The sequence below is a fragment of the Aphelocoma coerulescens genome, chromosome 2, assembly GCF_041296385.1.
Source record: "Aphelocoma coerulescens isolate FSJ_1873_10779 chromosome 2, UR_Acoe_1.0, whole genome shotgun sequence".
In the NCBI taxonomy this organism is placed as follows: Eukaryota; Metazoa; Chordata; class Aves; order Passeriformes; family Corvidae; genus Aphelocoma; species Aphelocoma coerulescens.
Genome location: NC_091015.1, coordinates 48,879,597 through 48,892,658, shown reverse-complemented (window position 1 = coordinate 48,892,658; position 13,062 = coordinate 48,879,597). Strand labels below are relative to the sequence as shown.

General features: G+C 43.2%; 1 long non-coding RNA gene across 3 annotated transcripts in view; it reads left to right on the top strand.

The window, feature by feature from the left end:
- LOC138106553 (uncharacterized) overlaps positions 1-12,563 on the top strand; it is a 49,042-nt gene extending 36,479 nt beyond the window's left edge. Inside the window, exons 6-8 of one of the 3 annotated variants that reach the window (XR_011149024.1) lie at positions 879-987; positions 1,085-1,198; positions 10,504-12,563. This is a non-coding gene — a long non-coding RNA (uncharacterized lncRNA). Of the gene's footprint in view, positions 1-878; positions 988-1,084; positions 1,511-9,954; positions 10,462-10,503 lie in introns of those variants that run through there. The other 2 variants (XR_011149025.1, XR_011149023.1) reach the window with 2 other exon arrangements.
- The last annotated feature ends 499 nt before the right edge of the window (positions 12,564-13,062 follow it).

Below are 13,062 nucleotides of genomic sequence, written 5' to 3'. Positions count from 1 at the left end.
ATTACTTGTCTTTTTATATTTATTTTATTTATAAAATAACCCAAAGACAATGACAATTCCCTTACTACAGCACATTAGACAAAGATGGCTTGTCTGTCCTTTTCTTCTCCCTTAGTGATACAGATTGATAAATTCCTGCAATGTACACAATTTAATTCATGTTACTCTTTTTCAAAGTTGGGGTTTCTTCTGCAGTGTTGAAGGAAGCTGTTTTGGTAGAGATGAAGCAGGCTCACCTTTTATAGGGTCTTAGATTAGAAATATTTGAGATATGGAGACAAGAGCCCTATTTGGTCTGATATATTGACCTTCTCTGCAATGTGTGTGCCATTGTTTTTGTGTGTAGATACTATTTGCATATGCATCTTACTTCTTTCTTCCTCATAAATCATTTAGTTCAGTAAGCAACATCTAGGCATGAAGATACTGGTCATATTAGCAGGGCTTGATGTGTCCTCTGACATTCCAGCCTGATTATTTCTTCCCAGCATATGGGCAGAAATCAGAAGCCACAGCTGGAGGGAAGAAGAAGGTAGAGCCATGGATGGGACTCCAGAAATACCACAAGCCTGTTTTGTGGCCAAACATTTTGTATCATAAAATCACAGCCCCATGGAGCATGGAAACAACAGGAGATGCTCAGTGTTTTCAGGACTAGACATAAATTTAATCAATTATTTGATTTGGACTATGCTTGCCCTGGAGCATGCAAGAAAAATTCCACACTTTGAACATGCCTTAATATCTGATTAGCTTTGTGTTCCAGATCAGGCTTTAATTCATTCATGCCTGGGTGTGTAGTAAAACAGGAGTCTTCATAGACACACACTCTGTGTTTGGTCTATGCTTGGTCTCATGTGGATGTCCTCTCTTCCCAGATGGATGGAGGTGACCTAAAACTCACTGAAAGCTTTTGTGCTAGCAAGACTGGCTTTCTCCGTAAGGAACTCTAGAGGACAGGATTTACTCTGTCTTGTGTTTAAAAAGGTAACTTAACTGGTAATGAAAGAATTGTCTCAGCCTGAAAAGGTACTGAAACAGCTGGGGATGAATGATTCCATGGGTGTTTTCTTTCTTCCAACAGCAAAGTGGAGTGAAGCACCACTGGTTTCCCCTCTGGCTGCTTGTTCCTGCCCTGCCACAGCTACTAGTTGACTGAGCAGGGCTTTGATCACCCAGGAGTCCATCGCCCCTAAGAGTAATCTTTACCTTGGTTTTGCCTTGCTATATTTGAGTTGAATTGGTTTCTCCATCTGCAAATGGATCCTTCATTCTAAAGCCTTTTCTAGAGCCACTGAGTTGTTGTTGGTTTATTGCTGCATTCCATTTGTCTTCAGCTGGCAGATTTCTTCCAGCTTGTATCTACCAACCATAAGAAAGCTAATTATGTATAGATCATGTATAGGTGATAAGCAAAGTAAGCTGTTGTGTAAATTACTTTTTACTGGAAAATCAGTAAGAATCTTGAAAATTCTGGCCACCTGTATTTCTTTCTGAGAGGCAGGTAAGGTGTAGGATGGTAATCTGTAGATTAAAAAGCCAGGGAGTTGACTGACTAAAATTACAGTTACAATTATGGTGCATCAAAGTGAATCTATGTTAAAAGTGGTCTACCATGGAGATCCCTTCCCTTGGCCTGTTGAATGCAAGTATATCTTGGGATGTGAGTTCTTCTCAAGATGAATTAAGGGTGGTGCCATTTCCTGGTCTTAAAATCAAGAGTCATACACGGTTAGAAGGGAAAAAGGGATTTTACCTTGGTATTTATTTTAAGGAGCCTTAGGTGCACTACGTCCAGGTTGAATGCACCAAAATGCACCCCGCAATGATTACCCCCAAAAGAGCTGATATAACATTACAGGTGTTACTAATTAGCATATCTATCAAAGATTCCCCAATGAGAGGCTTGAATGAGCCCCCCTCCCCAAGGAGCCTTCTCCTGGATGGTTCTATCTTAGTTTACAGAATGTGTTCTGGAGAGCACCTTGGGGTCTGGGGCACACTAACCTCTACCTACGAAGCTTCTAAAATGTTTAGTCTCTTAGCTGAACAAACAAGTCCAAGAATGTAGGCAAAAAGCACTAAGAATACAGAAGTTGTAAAAAGGTATAACAGGGGTATAAAAGAAAAGTCAAAAAGTCTTCATGGCATCAAGGGAAGGTGAAAAAGCAGGAAGACAAATCATTCTCTCAACATTAGGGTAAGAAATAAATCATCAGGAACTAAACTGGTTTGGATTTTGTCTCTGGTGCTCATCTGCCACCATGACCCAATGTAGCTGCTACACATGAATATGGCAAGAAAAATCCTGGCTCAAAAATTCTTACTCCACATGTATAATGGAAGATGAAAGAAAAAAGAAAGGTGATCTTGAGGGGGACAGTCACCTAGGTCTCAGCAGTCAACAAGTTTCCATCAAGTATATCATCCTACACCAGCAGCAGCTGCCTGTTCACCAGTGGTAAGGGGAGAGTACCCCTGGGAGTGCATGGCATTTCAAGGACAGAAGATCATAGGCAGTGTCTTTTCAGGAGTGGATTTGGTTGTTCCTTGAGTTGAATAGGAATATGTGGTGACCACATATTTTCCTGATCATTTGTTAATAAACATGCGAGCCAGGGTCTAGTTGGCTGTTGGCACTGGTACCAGTTCTGGTGCTAGTATGCCCAGCCAGTTCCTGCATTTTCTTGGAGGGTACATGCCATTGGAGCCAAGGAAATCATGTTCTCCTGGGACTCAGATCTAGCAATGTCTAATAAAAGGCCCAATGAAGAAAAATTTCTGCAAGGTTTATTTTCCCCTGGGAAATTAAGCATTGTATACCACAATGTGCCTGGCATATGGCTGCCTATCCTTGGGAGCACTGAATCCAGTCCCTGACTCAGCAAAGTACTGTCAGCAGTGTTTAGTTGTTATAAACAGGACTTAAGTACAGGTCTAAAGCTGAGCACATGCTTAGCTGAATCAAATTCATTTCACTTGTGCACAAAAAAGGTAAAACACTGAGATTTGTATTGTGACAAAAAGCTAGGTTTTTTTTCTTAGTTAAGCGCTGGATCAAGAAGTGGTAATGAGCCTATTTTCCAGATTAATTCAATTTATTTTAGATGTGTGTTAGTTTGTCTCTTCACCTTGCAAATATCTCTTGCAAAACAGACAAGGTACACAAAAATTGATTTACAAGACCAGGTGCACGATCCACATAGTGAAATAGGTCTTCTGGTTGTTATCTTTATTATTTGTATTGTATCACCCTGTTCTGACTGCAAGTGACAATAGCCATATACTTTGCAGAGAATGGTTAATGAACTGACAAACAATCAGCCAGATTTCTTTTCTTGGCTGATCATTTACAGATTTGTTAATGCTCTAATGTCAAAGTCTTTCTATCCTGGTATGTCTCACTGTCTAGGAAAGAAAGCACTCGTGCTGCCTGCCACCGTGTAAGTGTCTAATTCTTCTTTCTAATGCTAATGGTAGGCTGTACCAGAGAACCCTACAACAACATTTTAACTCTTAAAAATCTAGTCTCCTTGATGGTTTTAGGCTATTTGCTTCTTAATTACTTTGCAAGTTTCTTTGCTCTTGCATTTAAAAAAAGAAGTATCTGAGAGTCATTTTTTCTAAACAGTATACTTTGAAACCAGAGACATGCTTGTGGGTGTCATTCTATGCTTTCAGACATCACCACCTTTCTTTTGGAAGTTTAGAAATTGGTATGCAAATACCCAACACCCTTTTGCATCAACCTCATTAGAGCCAATAAACATTTCACTTTAAACATCAATGTTCCCAAATGGGAGGGTTGAAGATCCAGCCTGTTTATCTCTTTTCAAACAGGTGACTCCTTATTACCCTCTGAAAAACTGGAATGCAAAGCAGTCTCTCATCTGTAGCTATTACAGCCTGTGATGCAGTGTAGTCATGGTTTATTTTCCCTCTTCCTTTGGTGGCCACTTGGCCATCAAATTCACACTCACTCTCTTAAATACTCATTCAATCACTCCAGTGTCTTAATATTTGCACTAATTTCATTGTTCTCTACTTTGCATTCAGCACTCTTCAGACCCTTCACAGTGAGTGTGGGGGACAAAGCAGCAGTGGCAGCTGGACAGATACCTCATCCACACACAGTTCCACTGCAGCTGGGTCACCAGCAGGAGCTTTTACAGGGTGTTTGTGTGCAGGGAAATGCGAGTGCAGCAGGGCTGAATGAAGGACACACTGCAAGGAAGAGCAAAGGCATGTAGTGCTAGAACTAAAACAGAAAATGGAGAGTTTGTGCTAAGCTTAAAAAGCAAAAACTTCTCTCTGCATCCAAGAAAGAAGGATGGTTTGGTGGGTAGAGCAGTCAGCTGAGTTGGGGCAGAGGTGCTATTTCTGACTTTGTTACTGGCTGTGGTGATACTTTATCGATGGCCCCATTTCCTATCTTTAACATGAGGGTTGTACTTGCTAAAATGTCAAGAAATTAGTGGCTCTGCAGGAGATTAGGCTGGCAGGCACAGAAACTGCTAGAAATCTCTTCTGTAGTTCATGACAAATTGTAACTATACTTCTTTAAATTTACTCAGACAAAGAACTAAATGCCTGAATTAAAAAAAGGAAAAATATTATCAAATTTTAAGTTCATTTTTAATATGGCAGCCTTTAAAAACATTGGGCCCTTCCCCAGCATTTGTTGTTCTTCCAGAATTCTTTTTCTTGCCAAAATAACATATGCAAGAAGTGTAAGTAGGAAGAAGAAGGGAGACTGTGCCCCTTCTCCTCCCTCGAACTTGGAGCCAACAGCTGAGATTCAAATGCAAATGCCAGTATTCTCTAACTCTCCAGGAACTTTTGAGTCTTGGTGTCTTACACCTATGTGACAACTTAGGCTAAATTAAAAATCAAAGAGATTTCCCCTGGAGTAAGGTATTGCTTGTTATGAGTGAGGATATCATAATTGGAGCTGCCAGGAGGTTTATGAACTCCACTTGCTGAAGGAGGCTTTGGGGCTCTGAAGCACCGAAGTCTGTATTTTCTGTCTGGAGTCATCCCAGCTGCAGCCCTCCCTGAGCCAGATGTGTAAAACCAACAAACAGGCTGCAGATCCCATTTAAATGCTAATACGCGTCTCTCTTCTGTGTGAACTTGGTAGATCTAGGGGGCTGAGATTGTGCCCCTGCTCTCATCCTGCTGCCCTGGTGGCTCCTAGGGAAAAAGAGAGGCAGGTCCTGGGTGCAGGTGTCCTTTGCAAGGGTGATGTGCAATCTCCTTTGTCACATCTTGTCTGACTGGAGCTGCCTGATGTTGACAGGTCAAGGTCTCAGCTGTAGCTGCCAGTCTGTGCACTTCAAAGCTTTGATTGCCCCCAGCTTTTTCCTCACTGTCCCCTAAGCACTTGCCCACCCATTGTAGCTAAGGTGGTAAAGGGGGGAAAACAGACCTTTGGTAGCTTTATTTTAGCAAATATTGGGTGGAACATTCAAAGTCAGTAGCTAAGAAACACAGAGGGGTTTTAAAGGGAGAGGAAAATTTTTCTTTGATCTCTTTATATCTGCTCTTCATCTTTATGATTCCTCAGTAACTTAAATGACAGACTCTTCTGGAAGAATACATCGTAGCTGAGGATCACATTCAAGTTTTTTGCTATATGTGAAACTTCAGAATAAATTTTAAACCTTAATTAGGGCATAGAAAATGTACTGTACCTCTGCTTGATTTAGTCATAGAAATCAAGTTTGCATGCAACAGACAGAGAGGGAGAGAGGAAAAAAGACTGATACGGTTTGAAAGGAGAGTAGCCATGAAAACTGGATGGGAGGAACTCCAGCATGTTTGCTAACTACTGTGAAGTAGTAAAAGTTCAGCTTCAGTTGGCCTGTGAGGCATTGATGTTTCTTCATTACAAAGTAAGGTGGTTCTCTGTTCTCTGTGCAGTCAGAATGTTTTTTCCAGGTCTCACAACATTTTAAAAGGTACCATTTGACAGGAAAGTGGTAATTTTAAATATAGAGAATTATTGGGGTTTGGGTTGGTTTTGGTTTGGGTTTGTTTGTTTTTTTTTTTTTAATCTACAGAAGGAATAAACCTCTGAAGAACAGAGAGATCTAGGACCACTAGATTAATTTGCAAAAAGAGAAATGTGATTCTGTATATGGTATTTCACAGGTAGAATTTGATAAGTTGTATGGGGCTTTCTCCAGCTTGTAGTCACTGGGAAAACTTCCTGTGGAATCAGCTCACTATTGACTTACACTGCAACAGACATTTTTGATAGCAAATAACAAGTGTCAAGTGGTGGCATTTTGCAGCTGGCATCACTTTCCCTTGGTGCAAAGGACACTAAAGAAGACAGTGCACAGAGAATCCAGCCTGTGGACACCAAGTATCAGTAACTATAACCATAACACCTCACTGGAAGTGTTTGGCTCTGGCCCATGTTAAAGGCTGACACAGACACATGATTTGGGAGACTCAAATCTCAGGTAGAAAACTTTTATATATAGAAAACTTTTGTGATGTATACACACACTTTATATGTGTGTGTATACATCCAAACATCCATGTATCCTCTCCTTGGCAATGGTACACATGCCACACCTTAAGCAAGGAATGCTTCCAGGACTCCCTGCATCACATGAATGTGCTTGGCAGCACCATCTTGGTTGTGTTTTACCTGGGCTGTTCCAAGCCCTTCCCCATCTCCCCAGCAATTTTTCTCAGTGTATTATCACCATGTTTACAATTATCACAGGTATTCTTGTCTTTCTGCAAGTAAACAATGAGGCAGATGGGTATTTTAGACAATGTGAAGTGTTTTACCATAAATATTTTTTTCTTCCACTGTCGAATCTTGTGCCCACTTCTTTTCCATTTCCTATCAAGCTCTTGACAGTACAACTGCAGCACCTCCTCGTTGTTATTCATACAGGAATGCCAGTGAGGGAAAGTTCCACGTGCAAACACACACATGCATTTCTATTTCCACATGGTCTCTTCTGTATTAGCAACTGGTTCTAGATTTTTATCTGTTACTGCTAAAATAATTATTGGAATTGGAGGAGTTGTATGTCTGTTTTAAAATGAGAAAGCAAGTTCTAGAAATGTGTGCTTTTTGCAGGAGAATTTACTCTCAGTCCATGCTGCAGGGTTTATTTTCAGATCTCACAGGAAAAGGATATTGATGCTGGGATTATCTGATTCCATGAGAACCTCTTCATTTAGAAGGACATCATGGATTGCTTGCTAATTCACTGGCTAAAACTTAAGTAAGCAGAGGCTAATGTCTTTTTACTGGTTTAATTAGCAACGATTACTTGTCTAAAGATACGGTATTTCCAGTTAAAAGCCAACACCTTCAACTCCAGATCAGCTGAGAATAGTTCAAATTAGTTTTAGGGTAGGGTCAAAGACCAGAATTTTAGGGGTTTAAAGTTTTTTAACTGAGCAGATCAACACATATCTGCCTATCTGCTGGGGGAGAATCCACATCTAAGTGAAAAAGGGGAGGTTGGGATTTCCATCTGCATGGAAGTGGATTGTTTGGGGGCTTTAAACAAATGAGTTAATGAGGTGGCACTGAAGCACACATCTGTCCTCTCTGGGAGATCTGAAATCCAGCACAAGGCCCACTTGGCAGTGCTACTCTGAGGGGCCTGTCTGGGCCAATCAAATGTCCAGTGGGCAGCACCACTGGGGGGGAGGACTCATTAAAAAAAAAAAAAAAAAAGTGTAAATCCTCTCTCCGATTGGAATTTTTTTTGTTGCAAACAGAAGCGAGCTCCCAAGGCACTCCTCCATGCCCAGGACACACTGAGTGAGAAATGCCCAATGGCACGGCACTGCAGCCTGCACTGGCTGAAGGCTTCCCATCAGGAAAGCCAGCCTCGCTTGTAGTCAGGGCAGCTGAGCGGCCAGGGATGGTTTGGATGGATGAAGACTGTGTAGCTCCGTGCTTCAGCTGTATCAGGAAGCTCACATGGTCCCTGAACTTCTGTAGAAACTAAATCCAGTGGCTGTGGCTGTGACTCTCCTTGCCTCACAGGGCCTTGCCTTCATATGGCAAGGAGACAGGAACCTTGGATTCCCCAGGTAGCCTTCACACAGCCTTCACACCCTGCTCTGGTGTTGATCTCAATGCTCAGGGTCCACAAATATTTGTACCTTCTGCAACAGATGTTTCTGGAAATGTTCCTTCAAGAGGTGATCTTGAACCCAAGGCAAAGTTCCTACTGAACTGTATAGCTATGGGCAAGCAGGGCAGACACAAGGATCATGCTTCTTCCACCCTATGCTTGTGCTGATTCTGGTTTAAAAGAGTCCAAAGGGATGGCTGAGAGCTTGCCCCACTTTTTTTGTAAGGATTTAGGTCCAGAGCTTTGAAAGTCACCAGGCACCTAGCTTCTATCAACTTAGGACTTGGATAAGAGAGTTTTTGAAGTTTGGTGCTGGATGACTTTGTAGATTTACATGCTTTGTTGTCCTGCTGTCCCCTATTCTCCTTAGCAGCACTGCTCATGGTGTGTTTGCTGCCTCATGGGTCAGGAAAGAGGCTGTGCCATGACACAGCTCCCTTGTGATGCCAAGGACAGGGTTTGTAGGACCACAGGCCCCTTTTTGTGACTTGCAGAGATGGCAGGGGTGCACAGGAGGGTATTGGAAAACTGGAGTCTTTAATAGCACATCCACAGTTTCAGCTGGCCAGCAACTGGTCTCTAAAGTACTCCTTGTTGAAGGGAGGGAAAAAAAAATCTGCTTCTGTTTCATTCACTCTGGCAAAGGGATGGGTAGTTCACTCTCAGCTCTTTGAGTCCAGCAAAACAACCACATGAGAACAGCTGAATTTTTCAGTGCAGCATCTTTGTCTTGACCACTGTGAATTGTCTGCACTTATTATCCTGGAGAAACCCATCCCTCAGTGTGGCTGTGCTTTGTCTGGGTATGTGTGGCCCCAAGGAGCCAGTCTGGGAGTCAAGCATCTAAGGACCTTATCATAATTTCTAGACATATCTTTTTTTTTTGCAGCATGGCAAAAAATGGCACCCCAGAAGTCTCCTGGCCTTTTGTCCACCTCTGCTTATTAAAACACCTACAAGTTTTTGCCTCCTTTCCTCCCAGTTGTATTAGACAAAGCCACAGACAAATAATCACGAGCAAAAGGGGCAGGATACAGTTATGCGGCCACTTCTTCCCCTCATCACAGGCTCAGCCTCTGGAGCAACCTCAGATTGAATTTACTCCCTGAATGCAAACCCTCGGGGTTATGCCGAGGATGCTGGAGACTCAATGACCCGTTTTCATGTACAGATCCGAGTTTGGGACAGAGGGGTATTCAACACATTCCTACTGCAAAAGGAGAGGAGCCCTTTTTCCATCTCTTGTTTCAAGTCTGGCTTGACCATTGTCTGATGCTGCTTAGTGAAAGCCGGGCCCTGGGCAGGGAAGCGAATACTCTAACAAGTGGCTTGTTAGTGAGGAATGTCCTGCAGTAAGTACGGAGCAGCCTTGTCACTTCTCAGCCAATCCTCCGAGGACAATAAGGAAGGAGGACAAAGTGAGTGCAGCCCTCCTGGGCCTCCCCTTAAGAGTTTAAAAGCAAAATATTGATTTTGAGTTACCCTGCTTCAACTCAGCTTCACTCTCCTGATATTTTTATTCCCTTGTAGGTTTCTGACTGCATTCGTTTTTTAAACAAATCACTGGTGAAATTGTGGTGTGTCCATGTAACATTCCTCAGCCTAAAAATATGGTCAATTGACACCTTGAAGGTTTCCAGGCAACTCTAACCATTTGTGACATCTCTAGCTGCATCTCCAGTATGTTCAAAACAGATGAAGTGAATGAATTGATTTTAGCTGCATAAAACCCTTGACAAAAATCTCTTTGTGGCCATCCAGTTAGTCTCTTGATGATTAGTAGAGTATTTGCTTATGTCATGAACTTGATCCTTCCCACCTCTCTGTTTTTCAGCTATCTCTGCTGTGGGTTCCAGGCTCCTCAATGCACTGCAGTTGCCTTCCCCAGAGCTGGAGTAAGAGCCAGTCAAACAATGCTGGACCTACAGCCCACAATATCATCAGTTCAGACCTGGGCACTATATATGCCAAATGTACCATATGAACAGCACTCAATGGTGGCAACCTTGTTAGGTGCTTTAAATTACTGTCAGACCCAAATTGCCTAATAAAATCAGCAGATTTGTGTAACTTGATTCAAAGTCCCAGCAAAGTCAAAATGATTTTTCAATTTGCTTAAGGAGATAGTGGATAGAACAACCCATTTTCCTTTGTCCCCAGAAAAAAAAAATTAACATTTTCCTGTGATGAAACATGCAGTAGGCCAGGAATAAATTAAGTGCAGAATCTCAGCTCCTTTAATCAAATAATTTGATGTTTGTGTGTGGTCGAAATTCTTTTGAATATGGTCTTTTCACTCTATGCTATTTTGGATCAAGTTCCATTGTATTAACAAACTTATCTGTAAGTTGTTGATGGGCTTGATTGTTTTGTGTTTTTAAAGGTGCCTCCAACCCTGGGATTCAGGCTAGTCCAAGCACAATGCAGAGTAACCACCCACGATAAGAAACAACACACAATAATTGCAGTGCTTAACATTTGGTGTCTCAGCTCCCTCTGACAAAAATGGAAGAATGAATCAGAGACAGGAACTGGATACACTGCTGGAAGGGCTGGAGTGCTGATAATAACCCATCTTTCAAGGAGTGCAAGATATTACTGATTAACTACAGAAATACTTATCTGAATTCAAGAAAACCAGCAAACACTTATTTTGTCAGTAAGAGTGTGCAGCGAGGTGTGAGCAGGACACTGAGGTCTGACTTTGGCAAAGTATTGAGTACATCCAGTAGAATTATGCCCTTACCTGGTGCCTTTGGCTGACTAAACTTGTAACCACCTCCTAATGCCTCTAACCTGGCTTCTCTGCAACACAAGCCATGGGATTTCTTAGTCATAAAGAATAGGCATAAAGCACAAGCTTTTTGTTTTCGCAAGAGCATTTTCTAGAGGAAAACATCAGATCTGAAGGAAGAGTGCCTGGTAAATTGATCTTCTAACATTAAAGTAAATAAATAAAATCCGCAAAGCTGCTTCACTAAAATATGTTTAATCATAGGAGGTGAGGTGATGCAACTGAACTGGTCTCTGCCATCAGCAGGAAGATATCCTGTTCCCTTCCCCTCATCCCTTCTCCACCTGCCCAGTCTTCTCAGACCCTGCTGTGATTCAACTCGGCAGAATGTTAACACAGAGTAAATCATGATTCTCATGTGAATGGCAACAGGAAAATCACGTGGAGGATTCTCCATGAGCTGAGTGAATTAAAGTAAAGGGCCACATGAACATGAACAACCAGGAGTTCAGTGTGGGAAGGAGTCTTTGAGACAAAAGCAGTGAAAGGGAGAAGCATAAGAGGAATGGGGGTCACCACTTGAGACAGAAATTCATCAACTTCAGGTCTTTTGGGGCTTCATTTTTGGGGAAAAAAAGGGTACTTGCATAATGTACAGAAACACACTGGAACTTATATGTTCTACAGGTAGTGATACCACTATGAAAAGGCTACATCCTCTCCCACTGTCCATGATGTCCATATTCCTGTTTCCTGATTTCATGAAAGTAGGCAAGAGCTTGGTCTCTGCATACTGCAGGTGTGAAGCTGTTGGCTGAAATCCAGCATGGGATGAGAGCTGCTGGAGGTTTTGCTGTGCTCACAATGATACAACACTGTTCTTCTGTGCTGTGGCTGTCCCATGGCATATGGGGACATGTGGGCTGTGTGACACTGGTGCATGACCACCTGGCCACCTGAAGGAGCCTTTCCAGATGCATTGGGAGCGAGAGGAACAGCAGCCATCCAAAGATGCAGCATCTGATTCATTCTGCATTGAAGAGCTGAGACCAGATTCCCACTGGCCTGTTAGCACTGGCTCAGGCTAGGGAGGACCTGGCACCAGTTCCAGTCAGGTAAAAACTTTACCTGAGAGCAAGAAATGACACTGCAGCATACAGGTTAAACGTGTGTGGCTGCTGCAGGTAGGGATGGAGGAAGGGGGAGAGGGAGAGTTCTTAAAACCCATAGGTTTATCCTGCCACCTGGCACATCACCCACACCTTCACCTCTGGCCTGAGGGTTGCAGCATCCTGCCCCAGGTTTCTGGCTGCTCTCTGGTGCATACCTGGCTTCACATGGAGCCGTTCTGAATTGCAGTTGCTGGGAGCTGCCACACCAGCCAGCAGCATGCTGAAAAGCATCATCTGAGATGTCTTGGCTTTTGCAGCATAAGCTTGTTTTAAAAAGCTGTGATCATGTCAGCAAACAGCCCATCACTACCCCCCACCCTCCCGCTGAAACTGTGGTGCACCCCATGCTGACTACGTGGCATTAGCAGCAGCATTTCCTCCAGCTGCTCATGTCCGTGTTTCAGGACCGTCCCAGGAAGTCCAGCTCTCCCCTTAGCCTTGTGTGGACAGAGTGGGGGTCCAGAGCAGCTGAAGTCAAGGAGAAGCATCTCAGCTTAATACAACAGAGCTCTTTGGGTTTGAGAACAGGCACTGGAGTCTGGGCCAGGCAGGATGGGGGGGGTGGGGGGGGTGGGATTTCCTTTCAATCTGTGCCAATTGATTTCTGAGGCTTTTCCTCCCCTGAGCCAGCCAAAGCGACTTGAGGCAAATCTGCTGAGCAATTGCTGCTTCCTGCCCCTTGTGCTGGCACCAGGGAGCAGAGGGATGGGGATGGGGCAGCCAGAGCTCAGGGGACATTTCCTCCCTGTTTGTCTGAATGGAGAAGACCCTTCACACACCCACAAGAGCAAGAAGGAAGCTAAAGAGCAGCTGTTTCTGTTCATTTGTGGGTTTCTGGCAGAGCATCTGTTTGGGAATTGCAAAGCAGAGTTCCCTCTCTGATTCCTGCCCTGTTGTGAGGGAGGGATGAGTTGGAGGAAGCTGCAAGCAAAAGTGTGGCAGAGAGAAAGAGGCTGGTGCTGCCTGCTGATGCTTTTTTGAGAACTTTACTCTAGCACCTTTCTACAGCTGAGTGGAGCATGTGCAGGCAAATCAC